Source organism: Pseudophryne corroboree, chromosome 3 (genome assembly GCF_028390025.1).
Source record: "Pseudophryne corroboree isolate aPseCor3 chromosome 3, aPseCor3.hap2, whole genome shotgun sequence".
Taxonomy (NCBI): Eukaryota; Metazoa; Chordata; class Amphibia; order Anura; family Myobatrachidae; genus Pseudophryne; species Pseudophryne corroboree.
Genome location: NC_086446.1, coordinates 618,114,745 through 618,142,447, shown reverse-complemented (window position 1 = coordinate 618,142,447; position 27,703 = coordinate 618,114,745). Strand labels below are relative to the sequence as shown.

General features: G+C 46.5%; 1 long non-coding RNA gene across 2 annotated transcripts; it reads left to right on the top strand.

The window, feature by feature from the left end:
* The first annotated feature begins 149 nt into the window (after nucleotides 1–149).
* LOC135058082 (uncharacterized) lies at nucleotides 150–27,233 on the top strand. 2 transcript variants are annotated; one of them, XR_010244584.1, is made up of 4 exons: nucleotides 150–167; nucleotides 307–418; nucleotides 4,225–4,318; nucleotides 26,180–27,233. It is a non-coding gene; the product is annotated as an uncharacterized LOC135058082 (long non-coding RNA). The 2 variants fall into 2 exon arrangements; XR_010244583.1 differs by lacking the exon at nucleotides 150–167 and having other exon boundaries at nucleotides 174–418.
* The last annotated feature ends 470 nt before the right edge of the window (nucleotides 27,234–27,703 follow it).

Genomic DNA, 27,703 nt, shown 5'->3' with positions numbered 1-27,703 from the left:
GTTAAACAATACCTTACATGTTTCTAAGTTCCAATACAGCTGAATGAAGTGATTTGTGGTCTGAGGTGTGAGCTTCTTCAGCTGGGTGTAATGAAGCAATGATTGCAGTATACATGAAAAGCAGTGGATGTGGTCTTCCTAGTCTTCCAGTGTGCATATGCCCAGAGGTAATTCTGTCCTTATGAGTTATCTATACGATGGGTGTTCAGTATTGCATTTCCTTTAGTTCACTTTTTGAACTGAGACTGTTATTGTATGTTTAAATGTCAGCCCATTGTTTGTGGTCAAGCTGTTTTTTTAATTCAGATATCCAATAAGTTTGGAATTAAGGCATTGGAGAGAGAGCAGAAATTAGACCTTTGGAACAGTGACAGCGGAGGCAGAGTTGCTGAACTTATGAAACTGGACTGCATCAAAGGTGTGATTTCAATAATTTCTAATCTAATGGTACAGGTAATTCCCTAGTGAGCTCTTAAAGCTTCATCAAATCATTACACTGAGGGAAGATCCCAGCATTTGGAAAAGAGTTTAGGATGTACAGTGCTTCTGGAAAGTATTCACTGCGCTTCACTTTTTCCACATTTGTTATGTTACAGCCTTATTCACCGACACAAAGTATTGAGCAAAGGCTGTGAATACTTTGTGTACATGTGATTTCTTAGTAGTTTATTTTTCATAAATTTGCAAAAATCTCAAAAAAAACTTTTTTCGCGTTGTCATTATAGGGTCTTGTGTATAGAATTTTGAGGGGAAAAATACATTTATTCCATTTTGGAATAAGGCTGTAAAATAACAAAATGTGGAAAAAATGAAGCGCTGTGAATACTTTCCGGATGCACTGCAGGAAGCAAGAGTTAGACCAAGTTCATGACATGTGAGGGGACAGGCCAGGAGGGAATGTGGGGTTGCCCCTCAGCGGGATGACTGAGAGTGAGACAAGTTGACCAGTTTATTATATTGTGTCCATACTGCTAGGGAGTTGTGGATATGCACAGAATATTTAGGACCTGTGGAGTGGGGTAACCAGTAAAGGGAACAAATGGGAAAGCCATCTTACAAATTGGAGTCATTGGAGAATTAGTACAGTAGACTATGTGCCTCTGCTTTCTCCATCTCTGGGGCATGGAAAGCATGCTTAACTGGAAACAGTCACTGTGGGGTAATGTGTAACTGGCACTGTGGGGTAATGTGTAGCTGGCACTGTGGGACAATGTGTATCTGGTACTGTGGGGGCAATGTGTATCTGGCCCCGTGGGACATTTGTGTATCTGGCACTGTGGGGCAATTTGTATCTGACACTGTGGGGTAATGTGTATCTGGCACTGTGGGGCAGTGTGTACCTGGCACTCTGGGGTAAATGTGTATCTTGCACTGTGGGGCAATTTGCATCTGGCACTGTGGGGCATTTGTGTATCTGGCACTGTGGGGCATTTGTGTATCTGGCACTGTGGGGCATTTGTGTATCTGGCACTGTGGGGCATTTGTGTATCTGGCACTGTGGGACATTTGTGTATCTGGCACTGTGGGACATTTGTGTATCTGGCACTGTGGGACATTTGTGTATCTGGCCCCGTGGGACATTTGTGTATCTGGCCCCGTGGGACATTTGTGTATCTGGCCCCGTGGGACATTTGTGTATCTGGCCCCGTGGGACATTTGTGTATCTGGCACTGTGGGGTAATGTGTATCTGACACTGTGGGGTAATGTGTATCTGGCACTGTGGGGCAGTGTGTACCTGGCACTCTGGGGTAAATGTGTATCTTGCACTGTGGGGCAATTTGCATCTGGCACTGTGGGGCATTTGTGTATCTGGCACTGTGGGGCATTTGTGTATCTGGCACTGTGGGGCATTTGTGTATCTGGCACTGTGGGGCATTTGTGTATCTGGCACTGTGGGGCATTTGTGTATCTGGCACTGTGGGGCATTTGTGTATCTGGCACTGTGGGGCATTTGTGTATCTGGCAGTGCAATACTGGGGCATATGTGTATCTGGCAGTGCACTATTGGTGGGCATATGTGTATTATGCCCCTTTTAAAGTGGCCATGCCCACACCACTAAGGGGCATATCTGCTGAGGGCATATCTACTGGGGCATAGCTACTGGTGGCAGGCTAATTTTTAAGTTGATAATTTTTGTATGGCCCCTGAAGGATTTTATAATTATCCAAATGGCCCTTGGTAGAAAATAGGTTCCCCACCCCTGCCTTATAATGTCCACTACCCAACACTGATGGACAGGAGGATGCAGCTGCAACTTTTAAGCACAAGGGGCAGTATCTGACCCTTTGCTTTGAAGGTGCTGAAATGGGAAGTGTGTATTGTATACTCCATAACAGTAAGTTCACAGCCATCAACAGACATTTGTCTCGATGTGCACATACCTTTTATACCTCCTTTAAAGGGGTAGTTCTATTTTTTTCTAATAGTCTTTGGATGCTACTTATGAAGTAAAATTAAAATGGGAAAGAGTGATTCAAATGCATTCCGATGTAAATAACACATGAGATACGTCTCTATATTAATACTGCATCAAATACGTCACTACGGTAATAATGCATGAGATACGTCACTATGGAAACACTGCATCAGGCACATGTGGACAAAGGACATAATTTAGACCTGATCGTGGATGTGCTAAATTTAGCACATCTACGATCAGCTTCCCTGACATGCGTGTGGATGCCCAGCACAGGGCTTGTCCGCCCCGCATGTCAGGCCCGACCCCCAAGCACATGTACAAAAGCATCGCACTGCGGCAATGCTTTTGTACTTTAGGAGTAGCTCCCTGCCAGCGCAGCTACTGCGCTCTGGCAGGAGCTACTCGTTGCTGTGAGGGTTGCAGCGGTTGTGTGTAACATCACGCAGCCGCCGTGGCCTGCCCCCCTCAACGTTCCGGGCATGCCTGCCTTGCCCGGACCGCACCCCCTAAACGGCGGCCAAATGCCACCGGCCCGTCCCTACTGCCCAGCGTCCGCCTCTGCCTGTCAATCAGGCAGAGGCGATCGCAGAGCTGAGACAGCCGTCGGCTCTCTGACATGCACTGGCACACTGCAGCGCCAGCACATGCGCAGTTCAGACCTGACAGGCTGCTGTGCGAAAATGCACAGCAGCGATAAGGTCTGAATTAGGCCCACAGTGCATCAGATGTGCTTCTTTGAAATAGTACATTGGATCCAACTCTAAGGAAATAGCGTATTGGATCTTCCTCTGCAGAAATAGTGCAGCAGTTGGGCATCTACAGAGACAGTCCTTTGGATCTGCCACTAGGGAAATAGCCACTTGGGAAATAGCACATTGGATGGCAGAACGGATGGTTTAATAGTTAGCATTACTGCCTCACAGCCAGGGCCATCTTTTCATATGGGCTCAATTGCAGTTGCCCAAGGGCCCCAGGAGTATAAGGGCCCTATGCTGATAGCTGAGAGTCCCCTTTTTCCAAATCGGCCTGGGAAACCGGAAAAAATCCAACTTTAAAGCAGTGGTCCCCATCCAAGCCTGTTAATTGCTCTTCCTAGCCAGATACCTTGGGGTTCTGTTTGGGATTCTGTCAGACCTAGAGTTTTTCTGAGGGTATAATCCAAAATTTGTGACTCTCCACTTTTCATAGACACTGGCAGCTTGTCTGTACTATGCCCAGAACCATAAATATCAGCTAGTCCCTGCTCCAGCTCCACATGCCTGGTATGCAGTTTTATATTTACGTGGTGGTTTGCTCTGGCTCATGGACTCTGGTCCCCAAAACCTCCTGAAAAAATGCTGAGCGGAATACAGAACACTCCCTATCGCCCGCACAGAACATCAAAGCTGCTGCTGATTGCAGAATCCCCACCCCTACCGCTGGAGGATGGGTAGGGGCCCCAGTGCATTGCTTTGCCCAGGGGTCTACACTGCTGTTAAGACAGCCCTGCTCACAGAACTGAGGTCACAGGTTCGATTCACACTATAGCCATGTGTGGAGTATGGATATTCTCCCCATAATTGCGTGGGTTTCTTCTGGGTGCTCCGGTTTCTTCCCACAATCCAAAATTTTACTGGTAGGTTAATCGTCTTCTGACAGAAAATAATGAAATAAAATGAACCCTTGTTTGTAAGTGTATGTATGTACATGGGCAGACTAGATGGGCCAAGTGGTTCTTATCTGCCGTCACATTGAATGTTTCTATATATGGTGTGGACTCTGTGCATACTTACAGTCACTGCTAATTAGGACACTTGTTACTAGGCTGAGACTATCTGGTGAAGAACAACAAGTCCCAGCCACAGGTTCCCTTCCTCACAACTTCCCAAGTACTCCCATCTTCCATATATGATGCGTGGTAAGAGCTGGTTATGTTGTCTCCTCTCTTCTGTATATATAATGTGCTTTATTCTGTATTTCTGTTCTATTTTCCACACTAGAACAGGATTTGGGATTTGCCTGTGGTTCTTCATAATCCTTCTGTTATGAAGAACCACAGAACCATTATGTCTTTCCCTGTATACTAGGGTGGTAACTTACAGTCTAGGGAGCTGCATAGTAGGGACGTGCGGTGAGGTAAATGGCTCAGGGCGCACTGGCTAGTACCAGGATTTACACACAATATATGACCCAAAGGGTTCATGTGGGCATTATGTAAAGATGCAGAAGTACTGTATATACTGCTGGAAATATGGTGAGATTTGATCAGCGATGTGTGGAAAAGATAGGCTTACCTGCCATAGACTTTTTAATCCTGATTTTTGACTATAAAAATGATTAGAATAACACAAAGAAGATATCTCTATAGTTTCTTTGTATTTGTCATATACTTTCTATAGTCAAAACTATGGTTTATACATTAGTATGACATACCTCCCAAATTTTGAGCATATTAAGTAGGGACATGCCGCACTGGAGATGCGGCCGAGTCTGAGTAGGGGACTGGGCCTTGGATGGAAGTGGGCCTAGCGGTGCGACTCCCATTTTTGTCATTTTGGAGGGCATGCCTAGCACTTCCTGATTGGCTGGGCAGCCCCCAGCTCCCCTCCTTGCACTGATAGATGCTGTGAGAAAAAATAGATGCATTACCGCTTTCTTGAGTCCATCCCAACTGTTAGCATACCGGCCACTGGTGCTGTTAACCTTTAATGGTAGCCTTATCTAGAGGGACACATGGACCAGAGTCTTCAATGATGCACACTGAAACATAACTTTATACAAAACATACTAGATAATGAAAAAAAGCTTCCATATTAATTGTGGGTATTAAATTCATTTTTGTCCTCGGACTTTTACACACAATACCCCATAATGGCAACGTGAAAAAAGTTTTTTTGAGATTTTTGCAGATTTATAAAAAATAAAAAACCACATGCACATAAGTATTCACAGCCTTTGGCATGAAGCTCAATATTGATCTGAGGTGCGTCCTGTTTCCACTGATCATCCTTTAGATGTTCCTACAGCTTAATTGGAGTCCACCTGTGGTAAATTCAGTTGATTGGACATGATTTGGAAAAGCACTCACCTGTCAATATAAGGTCCCACACTTGACAGTGCATGTCTGAGTACAGACCAAGCATGAAGTCAGAGGAATTGTATGTAGACCTCCGAGACAGGATTGTCTTGAGGCACATATCTGGGGAAGGGTACAAAAAAAATCTGCTGCTTTGAAGGTCCCAATGAGCACAGTGGTCTCCATCATCCATAAATGGAAGAAGTTTGGAACCACCAGGACTCTTCCTAGAGCTGACCGGATGTCTAAACTGAGTGATCGGGGAGAGGGGCCCTAGTCAGGGAGGTGACCAAGAACCCAATGGTCACTCTGTCAGAGCTACAGCATTCCTCTGTGGAGAGAGGAGATCTTTCCAGAAGGACAACCATCTCTGCAGCAATCCACCAATCAGGCCTGTATGGTAGAGTGGCCAAACGGAAGCCCCTCCTTAGTTAAAAGCACATGGCAGCCCGCCTGGAGTTTGTCAAAATGCACCTGAAGGACTCTCAGACCATGAGAAACAAAATGATCTGGTCTGATGAGACAAAGATTGAACTCTTTGGTGTGAATGTCAGGCGTCATATTTGCTGGAAACCAGGCACCGCTCATCACCAGGCCAATACCATCCCTACAGTGAAGCATGGTTGTGGCAGCATCATGCTGTAAGGATGTTTTTCAGCGGCATGAACTGGGAGACTAGTCAGGATAGAGGGAAAGATGAATGCTGCAATGTACAGAGACACCCTGCATCAAAACCTGCTCCAGAATGCTCTTGACCTCAGACTGGGGCAACTGTTGATCTTTCAGCAGGACAATGACCCTAAGCACACAGCCAAGATATCAAAGGAGTGGCTTCAGGACAACTCATTGAATGTCCTTGAGTAGCCCAGCCAGAGCCAAGACTTGAATCTGATTGAACATCTCTGGAGAGATCTAAAAATGGCTGTGCACCAATGTTTCCCATCCAATCAGATTGAGCTTGAGGGGTGCTGTAAAGAGAAATGAGCACAACTGCACAAAGAGGGGTGTCCCAAGCTTGTGGCATCATATTCAAAAAGACTTGAGGTTGTAATTGCTGCCAAAGGTGCATCAACAATGTATTGAGCAAAGGCTGTGAATACTTATGTACATGTGATTTCTTCTGTGTGTTTTTTTATAAATTTGCAAAAATCTCAAAAAAAACTTTTTTTATGTTGTCACTATGGGGTATTGTGCATAGAATTTTGAGCAAAAAATGAATTTATTCCATTTTGGAATTAGGCTGTAACATAACAAAATGTGAAAAAAGTGAAGCGCTGTGAATACTTTCCGGATGCACTGTATATAATTTTTTTCTGTGTCTAAATTTTACTACTGCCGTTGCAATAAATTATATGATATATGTATAGTGCCGGTCGGCTTTTGCTTTATATACATTGTGAGACATAGATTTTTTAATTGGTTTTAATATTTGATTTTTAATAACAATCTATTTTCCACATACCAGCACTTTTCACATCTTTCTGTGATTTTTTTTTTCCTTTTTAAATGGGTTGAGCACACCTGTTGAAAAGCAGCAGGTATTTGGCTACTAATAGGCGCCAAATCATTTCCATTTTTACTTTATTTATAAATGGTAGTTCTGCAACTGTCAATGAGGCACCTTCTGCCTCTCATGACAATGTAAGTTCTTCTTACGCAGAGTATAGAAGAGGTGCCTAAAAAATTGAAAACCACTAAGGCAGTATAACAAACTGTGTGTTCAGAAATGTTACAAATCCCTGAGGCGAGTCTAAGTGTGTCCCAAATGCTATGTGTGAACCTGATCTCCCTGATACTGTACACGCAGGGAAGCCTCTTTCCACCATTTCTGTATCCTTTGCAAATGTGAAAATGAGCAGCACAAGTCAACATGTTGACATATAAATTGAGGATGCTACCATAGAAGTGAAAGAGGATGAGGGCAATATTTGTGAAGCTGACGCCAGCACTAATGAGGATGTTGATGATGAGGATGTTGTTTGTGTAAGTCAGCCACCAGTGGAAGTAACAGATCAATTTGCTCTTCCACCAACTGAAGCAAGAGGATTTCCACACTTTACATACAGTACTTCAGTGGATGTAGGAACAGCAAAATGCCATCCAAAGCTACAAAACAAGCCATAACATTGAGAGAGGAGGGGGAATATACCTTAGTGCAGTACAGTGTAGTGGAGAATGCTTTCCAAATTGTGCAAGGTGCTGAAACCATTTGAAGTAGTCACCTGTGAAGTGAGTTCAGACACTGCTAGCTTCAGTCAGGCGATTTTCCTTATTAGACTTTTAAAAAAGGAGCTTGAGAAATTGGATAAGATGAAATGAAGCGATTCCACTAAGTATGTCACACTTGTAGATCAAGTCCTTTATTCGCTTTGCCAGGATCCAAGGGTTGTCAATATCTTTAAATTGGATCACTACATTTTGGCAATTTTGGTTGATTCTAGCTTTAAGTCATATGTCGTGTCTTTCTTTCCAACTGACCAAGATCTTAAGAGCTGCACAGAGCTCCTGGTGAGCAAGTTGGGAGCTTGAGTGGTACATGACACAATAACATTTCCTGTGTCAGCTTCCTCTGCTGCAAACTTTTCCAAGAGACCATCTGGTGGTGATGATTATAAGTCATTATGACATCTGGTCAGGCTTATAAGAATTGTCCACAATTATTGACCCCTCTACTGTGACTCAATCTGACACAGTAAGCAAGTGGCATATGACAGATGGACATCTCCTCCTTCAAGTTCTCCAGCAAATACTGCTGCCAGAAAAAAAATCATTTTTCCCAAAGGACCCAGTGGTGATGCAGAGAAGTCAGCACAATATTTTAACATCTTGTCTGCTCCAAAAGAATTGCCCAAAATGATTGGCACCTCTACTGTAACTCCATCTAATATAGTCACCATCCAGAGAATGCTGGAGGATTACTTAATCGACAAATAGGCATGTCACAGAGTTCCTTTGAGTACTGGAAGGAAATAAAGGCAATTTTGAGGCCCTTGTACAAACTCACTTTGCATTACTTAAGCTGCACCAGCCACCACCACCCCTGAAGCCCCCCCCCCCCCCCTCCCCCCGTGCATACTCAGAAAGAGTTTTCAGCACAGACGGGGACCTTGTCAGTGATCAGCGTAGGAGGCTACTTCCTTAAAATGTGGAAAAGATTATGTTTGTCAAAATGAATTAGAAATTCCACGAGGAAGTACTTTCACCAGCAATTACATCAAAATGCAGAGACTTCTGTAATGGTGGATTCCAGCGGATATGAATTTCTATTGTAGGAGGTGGATGTTAACACTGATGAGGGTGAGGATAAAGAAGATAATGACATATTGCCACTGTAAGGAGAAATCATTTACAGCACTGTTAACTTAGCAGCCTTAAGTTGATTGGTAGCTTATTTTGTCGGTGACCAAGTACTTCAGCCATAAAAGTGCCGTCTGTGTCACTAAAGTGCTTGGTTTGTTGAACTTCTCATGTCCTTTTTAATATTCAACAAAAGGGTGGGAAGGAAGGCCCAAGGACAATTCCATTTTGCACCACTTTTAATTTCTGCCACTGCTATGTGGCAATGTTTCATACTGTAGATGTTCTATAAACTGCCACGTGTTTGTGCCGCTGCTCTGTCAGGTAAGTAAGCCGCTGGCTCACTGCAGCCTTTGTCCTAAACAGGATGAATACAATATTGTGAGCTGTGAGGCGGTCACAATTGACTCGAAATGACTGTTATTGAGGTTAATAATACCGTAGAAAAAAGGCTCAAATTATCTGATTTTAGCAGTTTTTAGCAATTTTTTGGGGGGGAAAACACAGATTCAAATCAAAACGCGTGAGAATGGTTTTGGCAAAACCAAAACCAAATCCAAAAAACAAAGTTAATACAGATCCAAGACCAAAATATGGTGGTTGGCCACATGTCTAAAGATTATGCGGTGCAGAGGGTGGGCTGAGAGCAGAGGCACATTATGCAGCACAGGAAGGCCCTTTCCTTCATTCCTTCATTCCACAGCCCATGTCTGATGCTAAAAATGCATTCTTGAAAGATATTAATTTTCCCTCAAATGACCTGGAAACCCTTAGGTCTCTTGAACGTCCCTGGTCTCATGAAGAAATTAAGGGTGTCATATAGAGATGAGCGGGTTCGGTTCTCCCAGATCCGAACCCCGTTGAACTTCACCTATTTTACATGGGTCCGAGGCAGCCTCGGATCTTCCCGCCTTGCTTGGTTAACCCAAACGTGCCCGAACGTCATCATCCCACTGTCGGATTCTCGCGAGATTCGTATTTTGTATAAAGAGCTGCACGTCGCCGCCATTTTCACTCGTGCATTGGAGATTGAACGGAGAGGACGTGGCTGCATTCTCTCCCTGAAAAGCTCTGTATCTGTGCTCAGTGTGCTGCAAATATCTGTGCTCAGTGTGCTGAAAATATCTACGGTCTCTGCCTGAAAACGCACCATATCTGTGCTCAGTGTGCTGCATTGTGGGGACTAGGGACCACCAGTATATAATTATAGTAGTACAGTACAGTAGGCCATTGCTGTACCTTGCAGCTCTGTGTCAAGTATACTATCTCTGTGCTGCATTATTGTGAGCAGGATAATGCAGCATTTTGGTGACCAGCAGTATACATATAGTACAGTACAGTAGGCCATTGCTGTATCTTGCAGCTCTGTGTCAAGTACTGTATACTATCTCTGTGCTGCATTTTTGTGAGCAGTATATAGTAGGACAGTGCAGCATTTTGGTGACCAGCAGTATACATATAGTACAGTACAGTAGGCCATTGCTATTGATATATTACTGGCATATAATTCCACACATTAAAAAATGGAGAACAAAAATGTGGAGGGTAAAATAGGGAAAGATCAAGATCCACTTCCACCTCGTGCTGAAGCTGCTGCCACTAGTCATGGCCGAGACGATGAAAAGCCATCAACGTCGTCTGACAAGGCCGATGCCCAATGTCATAGTAGAGAGCATGTAAAGTTCAGTAAAATGACCCAAAAATCTAAATTAAAAGCGTCTGAGGAGAAGCGTAAACTTGCCAATATGCCATTTATGACACGGAGTGGCAAGGAACGTCTGAGGCCCTGGCCTATGTTCATGGCTAGTGGTTCAGCTTAACATGAAGATGGAAGCACTCATCCTCCCGCTAGAAAACTGAAAAGAGTTAAGATGGCAAAAGCACAGCAAAGAACTGTGCGTTCTTCTAAATCACAAATCCCCAAGGAGAGTCCAATTGTGTCGGTTGCAATGCCTGACCTTCGCAACACAGGACGGGAAGAGGTGGCGCCTTCCACCATTTGCACACCCCCTGGAAGTGCTGGAAGGAGCACCCACAGTCCAGTTCCTGATAGTGAAATTGAAGATGTCACTGTTGAAGTACACCAGGATGAGGATATGGGTGTTGCTGGCGCTGAGGAGGAAATTGACAAGGAGGATTCTGATGGTGAGTTGGTTTGTTTAAGTCAGGCACCTGGGGAGACAACTGTTGTCCATGGGATGAATATGTACGTACGTATACTGGCAGGAAAAAGAGGCAATTTGGAGGCCCTTGCACAAACTGGCTTTATTTTACCTAAGTTGCCCACCCTCCAGTGTGTACTCCAAAAGAGTGTTTAGTGCAGCCGATCACCTTGTCAGCGATCGGCGTATGAGGTTACTTCCAGAAAATGTGGAGAAGATGATGTTCATCAAAATATATTATAATCAATTCCTCCATGGAGACATTCACCAGCAATTGCCTCCAGAAAGTACACAGAGACTTGAGATGGTGGATTCCAGTGGGGACGAATTAATACTCTGTGAGGAGGGGGATGTACACAATGAAAGGGTGATGAATCGGACTATGAGGAGGTGGACATCTTGCCTCTGTAGAGCCAGTTTGTGCAAGGAGAGATTGATTGCTTTTTTTTTGGTGGGGGCCCAAACCAACCAGTCATTTCAGCCACAGTCGTGTGGCAGACCCCGTGGCTGAAATGATGGGTTTGTTAAAGTGTGCATGTCCTGTTTATACAACATAAGGGTGGGTGGGAGGACCCAAGGACAATTCCATCTTGCACCTCTTTTTATTTATTTATCTCTGCATCATGTGATGTTTGGGGCTAATTTTTTTAAGTGCCATCCTGTTTGATACTGCAGTGCCACTCCTAGATGGGCCAGGTGTTTGTGCCGCCCACTTGGGTTGCTTAGCTTAGTCATCCAGCGACCTCGGTGCAAATTTTAGGACTAAAAATAATATTGTGAGGTGTTCAGAATAGACTGGAAATGAGTGGAAATTATGGTTATTGAGGTTAATAATACTATGGGATCAAAATTACCCCCAAATTCTATGATTTAAGATATTTTTGAGGTTTTTTTAAAAAAACACCTGAATCCAAAACACACCCGAATCCGACAAAAAAATTTCAGGGAGGTTTTGCCAAAAAACGCGTCTGAATCCAAAACACGGCCGCGGAACCAAATCCAAAACCAAAACACAAAACCCCAAAAATTTTCGGTGCACATCTCTAGTGTCATAGATGCCTTACCTCTGGATAAAGCACCTGGTCCTGATGGATTTACGAATAAATTCTATACATACTACAAAGATTCCCTGATAACAGCCCTGGCGGAGGATTTTAATACTGCCTCATCATGCGGATTTTTTCTGGCAGAAATGCTGGAAGCTCGAATAGTCACCTTTCCGAAGCCAGGGAAAAATCTGGCTAACTACTGCCCAATAGCATTACTCAATATGGATGTTAAAATTTATGCTAAACTTATTGTGAATAGGCTTTACCTACTTTTATCCATCAGGACCAGGTAGGTTTTGTGCTGGATAGACAATCCCATGATAACACAAGGAGAGTTATTAATGTCCTGGGTGCCTTCTCCGCTTCAAACACCTCACTATTATTGCTCTCTCTAGACATGGAGAAGGCATTCAATAGACTACACTGGGGCTAAGTATACACAGTCCTCCGGAAATTCGGAATCACCGGAGGGGCTCTCTCTTCCATTTCTGCTCTCTATTCTAATCCGTTGGTTCGAGTGTTCATGAATGGGATGCTACCTTCGACCTTTTGGATCACTAATGGAACTCACCAAGAATGGCCCCTACCCCCCCTAGTTTTTCCCTCACCATAGAACCTTTGGCGGAAAAAATCAGATCCACAGAATCTATTAAGGGCCCGGCTCTCTTTGGCAGACAATACAAGGTTTGTCTATTCGCAGACGATGTCCTCCTCACACTAATTGAGCAGACCAAATCGTTACTGGCTCTTCATGATGTTCTGCAAGATTACTCCAGAGTCTCCTTTTACAAATTAAATAACTCTAAGATGGAGGCGCTTCCGGTCAATTTTTCCCTTGAGTTACTGCATTTATTGAAATCCCATTACATGTACACCTGGCAGGATATGAGCCTCAAATACTTAGTCCAGTTAACGCCAAAAGTAATTGATCTTATAGCGGCTAATTATCAACCCCTACTATGTAACCTATCACAACTAACCTCAGACTGGATGTTGCACCATGTATCTTGGTTGGGGCGTATTGCTGCATTGAAAATGTTGATTCTCCCCAAGTTACTTTATCTGTTTAGAACTATTCCTCTAATACTTTCTAACTACCTTTTGACCAACTTTTTTTCTGTTTGTATTAAATATGTTTGGTGGGACAAGAAACCAAGGCTAGCACGTAAAACAATGTCTATGCCAAAGGCGGAAGGAGGCCTTGCCTTCCCCGACTTGCACTATTACCAACTGGCATGTATCCTTGCCCAGGCAGGAGCATGGTTCACTCAGGATGATACCAGAACTTCGGTTCTACTAGAACGGGGTTTGGTATCACAGCGCCAGTCAATGAATCTTGTTCAGTTCTGCATACACAGAAAGTTTGGTTGGAACTAGTGTCCAAACAAAGTGATATCTCCCTCCCCTCGATTGACCTCTCCCTGAAGGGTTTGTCTGCCCTCATACCAGATATACGGTTTGGTACCTGGGTTTCAAGAGGGATTACCTCTCTTAGGGAGGCAATGGTGGCTGGGTTTCAAGTGGGATTACCTCTCTTAGAGATGGAGACTAATGTGCGGCGTAATATGAATTGGTATTATTGTGTGGCCACCACCCTTCCCCATGAAGCCACGTTCCCCATATTTTTGATGTGCAACTACAACACGCACTGGCCGATGCTGTTTCTTGCACAGAGCGCTAAAATGTCTAGTTATGGCACTGTTCCCAGCACACTCGTTACTGAAAGTCACGCTGCCCATTATTAAATATACCGATGATCAGTTGAAACTGGGCAGCGTGACTTTCCCATAGCACCCGGCTCCACTGCTTTGACACACTGCTGCCGATGTGCTGGAGGCTGGAGCAGAGGAGGCATCTGTACAGATGCATTGCTTTTATCTGTGCCTTGGTCCTCCGCCCACTGCGTCAGAGCCCCACCCACCACTGTGTGTATATGGGGCTCAAATCATCTGCAGCTGCACAGCCTCTGCCTCTCACTGTGAAGTCCTTGATTGAGTTGACTCCCCTTCTGCATTTTCCCCTTCTGCATTATTCCCTCCCCACTTTCAAGAACCTGAACTTCAGCTGTCAAAGACATAAGTTCGGACTAGAGGGGGAGGAGCCAGGTCCAGCTTGGGGGTGGAGCTTTCATCCGAGGCAGTGGATGATTCTTCAGTCATACTGAATGGACTTTACCAGGACCTGAGCATAGAAGCTTCAGCTGTTAAAGACAGGTAAATTGGTGGATTGAGGCAGTGCCGGGAATGGCAGATAGTAAAAGTGGGGACAGTAGCTGGCAGCAGCGGGCAGTGAAAATGGGGACAGGAGATGGGAGCGGGAACAGGAGATGGGAGCGGCGGGCAGTGAAAGTGGGGACAGGAACTAAGAGCGCCGGGCAGTGAAAGTGGGGACAAGAAAGTGGGGACAGGAACTTGGAGCGACCAGCAGTGATAGTTGGGACAAGAAAGTGTGGACAGGAACTGGGAGCGATGGGCAGTGAAAGTGGGGACAGGAGCTGGCAGTGGCAGGCAGTGAAAGTGGGGACAAGAAAGTGGGGACAGGAACTTGGAGCGACCAGCAGTGATAGTTGGGACAAGAAAGTGTGGACAGGAACTGGGAGCGATGGGCAGTGAAAGTGGGGACAGGAGCTGGGAGTTGCGGGCAGTGAAAGTGGGGACAGGAGCTGGCAGCGGCAGGCAGTGAAATTGGGGACAGGACAGGAGATGGGAGCGGGAACAGGAGATGGGAGCGGTGGGCAGTGAAAGTGGGGACCGGAACTAAGAGCGGCAGGCAGTGAAAGTGGGGAGAAGAAAGTGGGGAACTTGGAGCGACCGGCAGTGATAGTTGGGACAAGAAAGTGTGGACAGGAACTGGGAGCGATGGATTGGTGGATTGAGGCAGTGCCGGGAATGGCAGATAGTGAAAGTGGGGACAGCAGCTGGCAGCAGCGGGCAGTGAAAGTGGGGACAGGATGGGAGCGGGAACAGGAGATGGGAGGGGCGGGCAGTGAAAGTGGGGACAGGAACTAAGAGCGGCGGGCAGTGAAAGTGGGAACAAGAAAGTGGGGACAGGAACTTGGAGAGACCGACAGTGATAGTTGGGACAAGAAAGTGTGGACAGGAACTGGGAGCGATGGGCAGTGAAAGTGGGGACAGGAGCTGGGAGTTGTGGGCAGTGAAAGTGGGGACAGGAGCTGGGAGTTGTGGGCAGTGAAAGTGGGGACAGGAGCTGGCAGCGGCAGGCAGTGAAAGTGGGGACAAGAAAGTGGGGACAGGAACTGGGAGCGACGGGCAGTGAAAGTGGTGATTGGAGCTGGGAGTTACGAACAGTGAAAGTGGGGACAGGAGCTGACAGTGGTGGGCAGTGATAGTGGGGACTGGAGCTTGGAGTTGCGGGCAGTATTAGTGGGGACAGGATCTGGGAGTGGCAGGCAGTTCAAATTGGGACAGGAGCTTGGAGTGGCGGGCAGTGAAAGTGGGGTCAGGAACTGGGATTGCAGGCAGTGAAAGTGGAGACAGGAGCAGTGAAAGTGGAGACAAGAGCTGGGAACAGCAGGTAGTGAAAGTGGGGACAAGAGCAGTGAAAGCGGGGAGAGGAGCTGGGAATGCTGAGCAGTGAAAGTGGGGACAGGATCTGCGGGCAGTGAAAGCGGGGACAGGAGCTGGGAGCGCCAGGCAGTGAAATTCGGGACAAGGGCTAGGAATGGCTGGCAGTTAAAGAGGGGACTGGAGCTGGGAGTCTCGGGCAGTGAAAGTAGGGACAGTAGCTGGCAGCGACAGCCAGTGATAGTGGGGACAGGAGCAGGGAAAGGCGGCCAGTGAAAGTGGGGACAGGAGGGGGGGGGTGGCAGGGAGTGAATTGGGGACAGGAGCTGGGAGAGGCAGGCAGTGAAAGCAAGGACAGGAGCTGGGATTGCAGGCAGTGAAAGTGGGGACAGGATCTGGGAGTGGCAGGCAGTGAAAGTGGGGACCGGAGCAAGAAATAGCAGGCCGTGAAAGTGGGGACAGGAGCTGGGAGTGGCGGGCAGTGAATGTGGGAACAGGAGCTGGGAGTGGTGGGCAGTAAAAGTGAGGACAGGAGCTGGGATTGCAGGCAGTGAAAGTGGGGACAGGATCTGGGAGTGGCAGGCAGTGAAAGTTGGGACAGGAGCAAGAAATAGCAGGCAGTGAAAGTGGGGACAGGAGCTGGGAGTGGCGGGCAGTGAATGTGGGAACAGGAGCTGGGAGTGGTGGGCAGTGAAAGTGAGGACAGGAGCTGGGATTGCATGCAGTGAAAGTGGGGATAGGAGCAGTGAAAGCGGGGACAAGAGCTGGCAACAGCAGGCAGTGCAAGTGGGGACATGAGCAGTGAAAGCGGGAACAGGAGCTGGGAATGGCAGGCAGTGAAAGTGGGGCAGGAGCTTGGAATGGTGGGCAGTGAAAGAGGGGACAGGAGTTGGGAGTTGAAGGCAGTGAAAGTGGGGACAGGAGCTGGAAATAGTGGACAGTGAAAGTGAGGACAGGAGCTGGGAGCCAGGCCATCTTAACAGCAGTGTAGGCCCCTGGGCATAGCAATGCACTGGGCCCCCTACCCATCCTCCAGCGGTAAGGTTGGGGGTTGGCCATCAGCGGCAGTTTTGATTTCCAGTGGTTGGTAGGGGGTGTTCCATCTTCCACTTAGCATGTAGGACCTGGAGCAGTAATTTTATTTATATTTAATATTTATCATTTTCTGGTGGGAGAGCAGCTTGCTTGACTGCAGATATGTCAAGTTCCTGGAAATAGATTTCTTAGCTTTGAATGGGATAAAAAAAAAAAAAAGCTATAGGGTTACCCCTTTCAGGAGGTACTGGGGACTTGGGGATCAGAGTTCAGGAGCCAGAGCAATCCACCAATGAAAATATGCTGTATACCCTCAGAAAAACTCTATATCAGACAGTACCTGAGATATTTGGCTTGGATGGGGACCACTGCTTTAAAGTCTGATATCTCAGGTTCCACCTGGACGATTCTCAAAAATCTGGTAACCCTGGAAAGAGGGGACCCTCAGCTATCAGCCTAGGTCCCTTACACTCATGGGGCCCTTGGGCAAGTGCCCATTGAGCACATATGAAAAGACGGCCCTTCTGGGAGCGGCAGGTAGTGAAAGTTGGGAAACAAGCTGGGAGTGGCAGGTAGTGAAAGTGGGGAAACGAGCTGGGAGTGGTAGGCAGTGAAAGTGGGGGCAGGAGCTGGGAGTTGCCGGCAGTGAAAGTGGGGACAGGAACAGTGAAAGTGGGACAAGAGCTGGGAACAGCAGGCAGTGAAAGTTGGGACAGGAGCAGTGAAATCGGGACAGGAGCTGGGAATAGCAGGCAGTGAAAGTGGGGACAGGAGCTGTGAAATCGGGACAGGAACTGGGAATAGCAGGCAGTAAAAAAGGGGACAGGAGCAGTGAAAATGGGGACAGGAGCTGGGAGTGGCAGGCAGTGAAAGTTGGGAAACGAGCTGGGAGTGGCAGGTAGTGAAAGCCGGGTCATGAGCTGGGATTGGTGAAAGTGGGGACATTAGGTGGGAATAGCAGCTTTAGCTGGGTATATAATCACCAAGGCGAAAAAAATGAGCTTTTTCGCTATTTTTAGTGCAAATGGAGATTCGCCCTATGGAATAGCAGGGCCGGATTTTCGCCTAGGTGAAAAATGTGGCAGGGACAGAAAACACGTGGATCGGTGAATTCACTTGTTTTTCATCGAAAATGCGGGCAATTTTCACAGATTTTGAGGCATTTTAATCTATTTAGTCTATTCGTAGACCCCAAAGTAAGAGAAATGTGTGGTTTAAAATTGTTTATTTCCTTTGTGTCCTTATATTTCTTCCCTACGTTATTTCGTTATATCAGCCATAAGCCGTTTCCATGATATAATGGGGGTCATTCCGAGTTGATCACGCGATCAACTATACTCCGCCTATGGGGGTGGGTTTTTTCCCATAGCAAGGCTGCATTCGCTTGTGCAGCCCTGCTATGGGGAAAAAATTTGTGCAGTTTCTAAGTAGGTCTAGACATACTTACCAGCTGTGACGTTTTCAGCCTGTTCGGTCCTGGCTCTGACGTCAAACACCTGCCCTGGACACGCCTGCGTGTTTCTTACCACTCCCAGAAAATGGGTCCGAACGCTGTGTTGCCACCCAGGAGCGCCCACCGACTGTCTATCTTCAAGCGACCTCCGCTGCGATAGCTTTCTTTGTTCCCTTTGTTGTTGCCTGGCGATGTCCGTCGCTGGGCAATGACGCATGTGCGCATTACGGCCCCCGTGCATGCACAGTAGTGACACGGTCGCAGCTGTGCTAGTGAAAGCACGCTGCGATCGGGTCAGAATGACCCCCAATATCAGGTCTTTGTTGTAAATGATGAGGGAAATGTAACCTATACTCAGACTTGCCTACCCTCCCGCAATTAGCGGGAGGCTCCCGTATTTTGCTTGAGTCCCCCGCTGCCCCGCATATTGAATGGCAGCTCCCGGATTCCCACTGCACCCTCCCTCCCCCTCACAAAACGGACTGCGCATGAGCCAACTCGGAATGAATGGGGGCGGGGCCTGAACGGGGAGCCGGTAGTAGGACTGTGGGACCTAAAGCTGCATCTGCCCCTGCCCCCAGCAGCATGTCACTCACCATGCTTACAGAATAGCTTGTCGTGTGACACCTATCAGAAGCCTGCAGTTTGGAGGAGTCGCGAGCTCCTCCAGGTCCCGGCATCTACTCAGAGCTGCTAGCATAGCCACAGCGGTCCCATTATCCGCTTCACGGAAGACCCGCAAATTGCAATTTTTTGGGGGGGGCGGAGCCTAATAGAATGGGGCTTTGTCCTGACTGCAGCTGATCCTTCCTCTGCTTGGTGAGTGGGAGGTGTGTGTATATGTGTATGTCTGTATGCTATATGGGTGTGTGTGCGTATGCATGATGTGCTGTATATATGTAATCATATGGAACCCCCACCCCCAAGAAAAATCCTGCGTTCGCCACTGGGGTAGGCATGAGAGAACCTGCCCCTATTACAAGCTAGTCGCCTGTAAGAGGCTTGTTTGCTTAGGCTTAAGGTGGGTACACACTAACAGATATATCTGCAGATCAATTGATCTGCAGATATATCTATGGACGGATCGGGCAGTGTGCTGTGCGCATACACTGCCCGATCCGTCGGGGACTGACATCATGAACTGGGCGGGCGTGCACACACGCCCACCCAGTTCAGCTGTCAATCACCGCCGGCCGCCGCAGCATGTGTACGGGCGGTCGGCCGACCGCCGTACACACACAGCGACGCACCAATATATCGGTAGATATATTGGCCGTCGGCTGTGCTGCGCGGCCAACGCGATACGTCTGTGAATGACGGAGTTCACAGACGTATCGGCCGTACACACTGGCCGACGGTCCCGCGATATATCGGCCGTTCAAGAGAACGGACGATATATCGACCAGTGTGTACGGGCCTTTACTCTTTCTCATCTCACAGCCCCAAACCCCGCCCCCCTCCCTTTCCCATCCGCAGCACCCCTACCCCCACACAGATCCCCCTTTTCTGCTCGCTCTCCTCACAGCTCCAAACTCCCCCCCTTCCCAATCCACAGCACCCCCGACCCCCTTTTCATCCACACAGATTCCTCTCTTCTGCTCGTGCTCTCTCCTCACAGCTCCAACCCCCCTCCCTCCCCCCACAGGTTCACCTCTCCTGCTCTCTTTTCTCACATCCTCCTCTCCCATCCACGGGGACTGTTTCCCCCTCAACACACACACAGAGGTTCCCCTCTCCTGCTCGCTCTTTCCCCAAACCGCTCCAAACTCCCCCCTTCCCCATCTGCGTCACTCTGACCCCCTTTCCCCCACACAGATTTCCATCTCCTGCTTGCTCTGTCTCCTCACAACTACAAACCCCCCCATCACACACACACGCACACACACACACGCGCACACACACACACCTCTCCTGTTCAATCTCTCTCTCCTTACATCCTTCTCTGCCATCCACGGCACCCCTGAAACACCCCCCCCCCCCCTTCCTCTCCACACAGATACAAACAGGTCCCCCTTTCCTGCTCATTCTTTCTCCAAACAACTCCAAACTCTCCTACCCCCCCCCCCCCCCCCCCCATTCACGGCAAACTGCAGGTGCGATGTAGGACTATTATTTCCTATAAATGCCAACAAAGGGATTGACATTTTATTATTTATTACAAATACGGACATTAATAAAAAAATGTAAAAAACAATATCCGCACCCTACTGTGTAAGGTCAATCCTGCAAACTATTGAACAGCACAGTGTTATACCCCTTTTACACCGACTTGAAATCCATGGTTATTGCCAGATCAACCTGGGTCGGGCCTCAGTGTAAACGGGCCCCCCAAAAAATAACCCGGTTCCAGTGACCCGAAAATCCAACCCCGGAGATGAACAGGGTCGAACACGGGTATGACCCATGTTGAGGGGCAGTGTAAATGAGTATCCCGGGTCAGCTGACCGGGGACCCGTTAACAGCAATGGGAGAGCCCATACCTCCCAACCACAGCATACTGCGGATGGTCAGAAAGTTGCGGGATAGGGCACACGCAGTCTCCGCTGGTGTCTGCCCTGCTATGCTGGTGATGGGGTGAAGGTGAATGGATACCACGTGCATGAGTGTGGCGTCCATTCACTACACAGAGATGGAGGCTGGGGGCAGCCCAGCAGCTGTCAGGGTGCTGGGCTTGCCCCCAGTGTAACATAGGCTCCCCGGGGTCCCGATCTGCTGATTTTGGGGGGTATTGGTGGGAAGTGCTGCTGACCACTGAATGGATTTAATTGAATAAAGCCAGTAACACATATTTAGAGCAGACTTGTCATGCAGGAGAGTCAAATTTTTTGCCCGCTGTCCTGCAAATTGAGTTGTAGCTCCCGGATTCCCACTGTCTGCAGGCGGGGCCTCTAGGGGAGTTGTTTAAAGGCCAGCCACTGGCACCGCCATGGGTTTGTAAGTAGCGGTGGCTGCGTAGCACAGTAGGGCTAGCACACTGGGCGAGGCTGTTTCTCGGCAGTGGCGGGAATGGAAGCAGTGGCCTCCTCTCCCCCCAAGGTGGCATGTTAAAAAAACAAATGTAAGAACATCAAAGCTTAAACTTTAAAGTAGTCACTTGGGCCGTATTAATGTCTGACACGTGTATGTGTGTCACATATACTGTATGTGCTACGATGATGTAGGTGTGATGTCAGTATGTATCTCTACTGTATAATGTAGTTGTGATGTCAGTGTGTACCATGTCCTGTGCTTTGTACTTTAGTTTTCATCTGCCACTGCAGGACACACCCCTGAGTGACAATAGATACGCCCGTAGGTGGAGATAAACACGCCCCTTGGGTGGAATGTGACACGCCCCCTCAATGGCACACAATTTATAATCTCCCTGAAACTACTTTTCAAAAGTAGGCAAGTATGCCTATACTCAAACAGTTAACAACAGCTTCCCTTACTTGTATGCAGAGGATTTTATTTAAATTGTTACCCTGTTATGTTATGCTCCCCATATTAACATACCATTTCTCCAGGTATAGTGAGTACTAATCCCATCTACTTTGATGTTGGCTCCACCTACGGTTGATTTGGTGCCGCCCACATGAGGCCACTTCCAGGAATATTTCCAGTGCCACTTTTAGTTCCCAATCCACCACTGGGTGTAGGGGAGAATTGGTTGTCCCCTATGAGGGGGAATAGACTGCCTGTTATTGCTTTGCCCCCGGCCGGTTCAGCCCGGTGCTGGTGATGCAACTGACAGGCATTTAGCACAATAACCTTTAGTTGTGAAAGCTCAGCTGTGAAGCATGTGTGGTGTGCTAAATCTCTGCAAGGCAGATGCATTGAAATCTGCATCAGTTCACTAGTATCTGTCATACACATTGTGCTACTGTATTATGCTTTTAGTCTGCAATGATTTCCAGTAGCAAAATAAAATCTTGATTAGTTATTATGGCTATACAGTATGAATTCTACACACAGGAGGACTATTATCTTACTATCCCAACTAATTATTTTCATTGGGCAAAAAAAAAACATTTTAAGAACTTTGCTATAGTTGCATTCTCAGCTAATTGGCAGGGGCACCTTGAAAGAACCATGCTGCAATCATAGAAGAAATAATTCACTGTGATAAAAGCTATTTTTTGTGTAAACTGAAGGTCTAAACTAAAGGTTAATGAACACCTAGAGACTGCTCACAAGGTCCATACAACTACATTGCTGGCATAATGCTGAAGAAGCACAAATTATATTTCAACTAGAGATGAGCGCCTGAAATTTTTCGGGTTTTGTGTTTTGGTTTTGGGTTCGGTTCCGCGGCCGTGTTTTGGGTTCGAACGCGTTTTGGCAAAACCTCACCGAATTTTTTTTGTCGGATTCGGGTGTGTTTTGGATTCGGGTGTTTTTTTCAAAAAACACTAAAAAACAGCTTAAATCATAGAATTTGGGGGTCATTTTGATCCCAAAGTATTATTAACCTCAAAAACCATAATTTACACTCATTTTCAGTCTATTCTGAATACCTCACACCTCACAATATTATTTTTAGTCCTAAAATTTGCACAGAGGTCGCTGTGTGAGTAAGATAAGCGACCCTAGTGGCCGACACAAACACCGGGCCCATCTAGGAGTGGCACTGCAGTGTCACGCAGGATGTCCCTTCCAAAAAACCCTCCCCAAACAGCACATGACGCAAAGAAAAAAAGAGGCGCAATGAGGTAGCTGTGTGAGTAAGATTAGCGACCCTAGTGGCCGACACAAACACCGGGCCCATCTAGGAGTGGCACTGCAGTGTCACGCAGGATGGCCCTTCCAAAAAACCCTCCCCAAACAGCACATGACGCAAAGAAAAAAAGAGGCGCAATGAGGTAGCTGTGTGAGTAAGATTAGCGACCCTAGTGGCCGACACAAACACCGGGCCCATCTAGGAGTGGCACTGCAGTGTCACGCAGGATGTCCCTTCCAAAAAACCCTCCCCAAACAGCACATGACGCAAAGAAAAAAAAGAGGCTTTTTACTGATATTTGGTGTTTTGGATTTGACATGCTCTGTACTATGACATTGGGCATCGGCCTTGGCAGACGACGTTGCTGGCATTTCATCGTCTCGGCCATGACTAGTGGCAGCAGCTTCAGCACGAGGTGGAAGTGGATCTTGATCTTTCCCTAATTTTGGAACCTCAACATTTTTGTTCTCCATATTTTAATAGGCACAACTAAAAGGCACCTCAGGTAAACAATGGAGATGGATGGATTGGATACTAGTATACAATTATGGACGGGCTGCCGAGTGCCGACACAGAGGTAGCCACAGCCGTGAACTACCGCACTGTACTGTGTCTGCTGCTAATATATAGACTGGTTGATAAAGAGATAGTATACTCGTAACTAGTATGTATGTATAAAGAAAGAAAAAAAAACCACGGTTAGGTGGTATATACAATTATGGACGGGCTGCCGAGTGCCGACACAGAGGTAGCCACAGCCGTGAACTACCGCACTGTACTGTGTCTGCTGCTAATATATAGACTGGTTGATAAAGAGATAGTATACTCGTAACTAGTATGTATGTATAAAGAAAGAAAAAAAAACCACGGTTAGGTGGTATATACAATTATGGACGGGCTGCCGAGTGCCGACACAGAGGTAGCCACAGCCGTGAACTACCGCACTGTACTGTGTCTGCTGCTAATATATAGACTGGTTGATAAAGAGATAGTATACTCGTAACTAGTATGTATGTATAAAGAAAGAAAAAAAAAACCACGGTTAGGTGGTATATACAATTATGGACGGGCTGCCGAGTGCCGACACAGAGGTAGCCACAGCCGTGAACTACCGCACTGTACTGTGTCTGCTGCTAATATAGACTGGTTGATAAAAAGATAGTATACTACTAATATTATATATACTGGTGGTCAGGTCACTGGTCAGTCACACTGGCAGTGGCACTCCTGCAGCAAAAGTGTGCACTGTTTAATTTTAATATAATATGTACTCCTGGCTCCTGCTATAACCTATAACTGGCACTGCAGTAGTGCTCCCCAGTCTCCCCCACAATTATAAGCTGTGTGAGCTGAGCAGTCAGACAGATATATAATATATATAGATGATGCAGCACACTGGCCTGAGCCTGAGCAGTGCACACAGATATGGTATGTGACTGACTGAGTCACTGTGTGTATCGCTTTTTTCAGGCAGAGAACGGATATATTAAATAAACTGCACTGTGTGTCTGGTGGTCACTCACTATATATATTATGTACTCCTGGCTCCTGCTATAACCTATAACTGGCACTGCAGTAGTGCTCCCCAGTCTCCCCCACAATTATAAGCTGTGTGAGCTGAGCAGTCAGACAGATATATATAATATTATATATAGATAATAGATGATGCAGCACACTGGCCTGAGCCTGAGCAGTGCACACAGATATGGTATGTGACTGAGTCACTGTGTGCTGTGTATCGCTTTTTTCAGGCAGAGAACGGATTATAAATAAAACTGGTGGTCACTATCAGCAAAACTCTGCACTGTACTGAGTACTCCTAATGCTCCCCAAAATTAGTAAATCAAGTGTCTCTCTAATCTATTCTAAACGGAGAGGACGCCAGCCACGTCCTCTCCCTATCAATCTCAATGCACGTGTGAAAAATGGCGGCGACGCGCGGCTCCTTATATAGAATCCGAGTCTCGCGATAGAATCCGAGCCTCGCGAGAATCCGACAGCGTCATGATGACGTTCGGGCGCGCTCGGGTTAACCGAGCAAGGCGGGAAGATCCGAGTCGCTCGGACCCGTGAAAAAAAACATGAAGTTCTGGCGGGTTCGGATTCAGAGAAACCGAACCCGCTCATCTCTAATTTCAACCCTAATGGATTTCTGACATTTCTGGTGACACCAAGATAAATATTTGTTTTCCTGTATTGAGATGAATTAAAATTTACCAGCAATGAAAATTTAGGGAATAAAAATGGCGCAGTGAAATAAAACAGGCCAATAATATAAACAAGAGGGTGTGAGTACAGCCATAGCCAAAAGTTTTGAGAATGCTGCAAGTATTGGTTTAAACAAAGTTTGCTGCTTTAGTGTTTTTAGACCTTTTTTTTAGATGTTACTATGGTATACTGTAGTAAAATTACAAGCATTTCATAAGAGTCAATGGCTTTTATTGTCAATGACATTAAGTTTATGCAAGAAGTCAATATTTGCAGTGTTGACCCTTCTTTTTTCAAGACTTCTGCAATTCGCCTTGGCATGCTGTCAATCAATTTCTGGGTCACATACTGATTGATGGCCACTCATTCTTGCCTAATTAATGCTTGGAATTTGTCACAAGTTGTGGGTTTTTGTTTGTCCACCCTCCTCTTGAGGATTGACCACAAGTTCTCAATGGGATTAAGGTCTGGGGAGTTTCCTGGTCATGGACCCAAAATGTTGATGTTTCATTCCCCAAGCCACTTAGTTATCACGTTTGCCTTATGGCAAGGTGTTCCATGATGCGGGAAAAGGTATTGTTCATAACCAAACTGTTTTTGGATGGTTGGGAGAAGTTGCTCTTGGAGGATGTTTTGGTACCATTCTTTAGTCATGGCTGTATTCTTAGGCTAAATTGTGAGTGAGCCCACGCTCTTGGCTGAGAAGCAACAATACATATAAATGGTCTCAGGATGCTCTACTGTTGGCATGACACAGGACTGATGGTAGCACTCACCTTTCCTTTTCCTTCTCTGCACAAGCATTTTTCCAGATGCCCCAAACCATTTGAAAGGGGATTCATCAGAGAAAAAGACTTTACCCCAATCCTCAGCAGTCCAATCCCTGTACCTTTTGCATATCAGTCTGTCCCTGATGTTTCTCCTGGATAGATGTGACTTCTTTGCTGCCCTTCTTGATACCAGGCCATCCTCCAAAAGTCTTCACCTCGCTGTGCGTGCATATGCACTCACATCTACCTGCTGCCATTCCCAAACAAGCTCTGTACTGGTGGTGCCCTGATCTCGCAGGTGAATCAACTTTAGGAGATGGTCCTGGTGCTTGCTGGACACTCTAGGGTGCCCTATAGCCTTCTTCACAACTATTGAACCTCTCTCTTTGAAGTAACTGATGATCTGATAAATGGTTTATTTAGGTGCAATCTTACTAGCAGCAATATCCTTGCCTGTGAAGCCCTTTTTGTGCAAAGCAATGATGACTGCACATGTTTCCTTGCAGGTAACCATGGTTAACAGAGGAAGAACAATGATTTCAAGCACCACCCTCCTTTTAAAGCTTCCTTTGAAAAAGCAGCAGTTTCAGCTGTGAAACGCATCAGCCGTATGCCTTTTTGTCACCTTGATTCACCCAAAAGCCTACCATCGCCTGAACAACTATTGGACCCTGCAAAAGCACCAACACTGAACATTATCCATTGCAAAGGATCGGACTCTCTTCAAACACCACGCATCACTGGTGAGGACTTCCCTGTTTTATTTATTAAGGGGGTCATTCCGAGTTGTTCGCTCGCTAGCAGATTTTAGCAGCATTGCACATGCTAGGCCGCCGCCCTCTGGGAGTGTATCTTAGCTTAGCAGAATTGCGAACGAAAGATTAGCAGAATTGCGAATAGAAATTTCCTAGCAGTTTCTGAGTAGCTCGAGACTTACTCCTACACTGCGATCAGTTCAGCCCGTTTCGTTCCTGGTTTGACGTCACAAACACGCCCTGCGTTCGGCCAGCCACTCCCCCGTTTCTCCAGACACTCCCGCGTTTTATCCAGACACGCCTGCGTTTTTCCGCACACTCCCAGAAAACGGTCAGTTTCCGCCCAGAAACACCCACTTCCTGTCAATCACACTCCGATCACTACAACGATGAAAATTCTTCGTTCGGACGTGAGTAAATCTACTAAGTTTTGTGCTAAAATACTTAGTGCATGCGCACTGCGTACCATGCGCATGCGCATTTTCGCCTTAATCGCTCCGTTGCGAAAATCAGCAATGAGCAAACAACTCGGAATGACCCCCTAAATTGGGACTGATAATTCTCCAGCGTTGGAAGTAAGATCACCAATCCAGGGACTGTGCTACAGCCCCAGGAAAATTGTTGTCCAGTTGTGCAGCTTATATGGTCCTATGAGAAAAATTGGAACAGGCGAGATGTGATACATTTACATTGTGACTAGAAGCCACATGTTTTGCAGTGTAATATTTATGAATTAATTTTGAATCCAATTTTAGTTGTTGCCATTATATGAATTTTATTATTAAACACATTGATATTAAGACAATCCATCTGATTTAGCACTGCCTTATTATTGTTTTGCATGTATCTGGTTTCATAGGTGTGACTAACCCATTCCAGGCAGCTGCTTACACACCTAATTGGAGATACACCCCATTAGCGCCCCTTTTCATCTTAGGTTAGTATATCCTTTTTGCACCACCCGCCTTTTAAAGCTTCCAGCCTGCTATTCTAACTTAATCAGCATGACAGAGTGATCTCCAGCCTTGTCCTCGTCAACACTGTCACCTGTGTTAATGAGAGAACCATTGACATGATGTCAGCTGGTTCTTTTGTGCAGGGTTGAAATGCAGTTGAAATTTTATTATTGGGATTAAGTTCATTTTTCATGGCAAAGAGAGACTTTGCAATTAACTGCAATTCATCTGATCACTCTTCATGACATTTCTGGAGTATGTGCAAATTGCCATCATAAAAACTGAGGCAGCAGACTTTGTCAAAATTAATATTTGTGTC